The following is a 795-nucleotide window of genomic DNA, read 5'->3' as shown; positions in this document are numbered from 1 at the left end:
GGATCCTTTGCACGGGGAATTTGGGCTCCTGGAGCTCTGGGATCCTTCGTGGGACGCCGCTCTTCTGGAGCCCCGGCTCCCCCAGCGCCGCACGCCGAGCGCTCCGTGCCTCTCTCCAAGCGCTGCGTTCGGCGGCTCGACCCCCGTGGAGCTGTGAGGAGCCGGGGGGGGAGGGGGTCTGAGCTGTGCCCTCCCCCCCTCCCCCAACACGGTAGTCTGGCAGCCAGAAGGGAGGACGGCTCCGGGTTCCTCCATCCATCATCCCCCCTCCGCAAACCTCACGGCGAGGATTTTCAGCCACAACGAAACGAGAAAGAAAAAAAAAAAAAAAAAAAAAAGACAAAAAAAAAAACAAAAAAAAAAAAAGGAAAAAAAACGAAAGGAAAAGAAGAAAAGAGGCGGCGGATCCGTCTGCAGGCACCCGCTGCTCCCATCCGTCCCTGTGTTGGGAGCCGAAGCGGCGGCCGATCCCGCGCTGCTCTCCATCCCCCTCCGGCAGCTCCGCTCTGCTCTCCGGGGCTGAACGCTGCGAGAGGGGAGGGAGGGGATGAGGGGATGGGGGGGGGGGGGGTGAGAACGGGGACAGAGAGCCCAGCGCTGCTCCTGGAGGCTCCCGGGGGGAAAGAAAGAGTTGTCCCCAAAACTGCACTTCTAGCACCGGCTCCCCGCGTCGCTTCTCCTTTCCTCTCCCTCCAACCCCCCCGGGTCTCTGCTTGAAGCCACACAGCGACATAAAGCAAAGGAGGGAAAGGAAGAACTCTGGGCTGGGGCTGCGCTGTGCGCCGATCCCAAGGG

The sequence above is a fragment of the Lagopus leucura genome, unplaced genomic scaffold (assembly GCF_019238085.1).
Source record: "Lagopus leucura isolate 7727_CA_CO unplaced genomic scaffold, USGS_WTPT01 34008-0_obj-0_obj, whole genome shotgun sequence".
NCBI classification, from domain to species: Eukaryota; Metazoa; Chordata; class Aves; order Galliformes; family Phasianidae; genus Lagopus; species Lagopus leucura.
The sequence above is the reverse complement of the archived record's forward strand: the minus strand, read 5'-3'. Positions refer to the sequence as shown.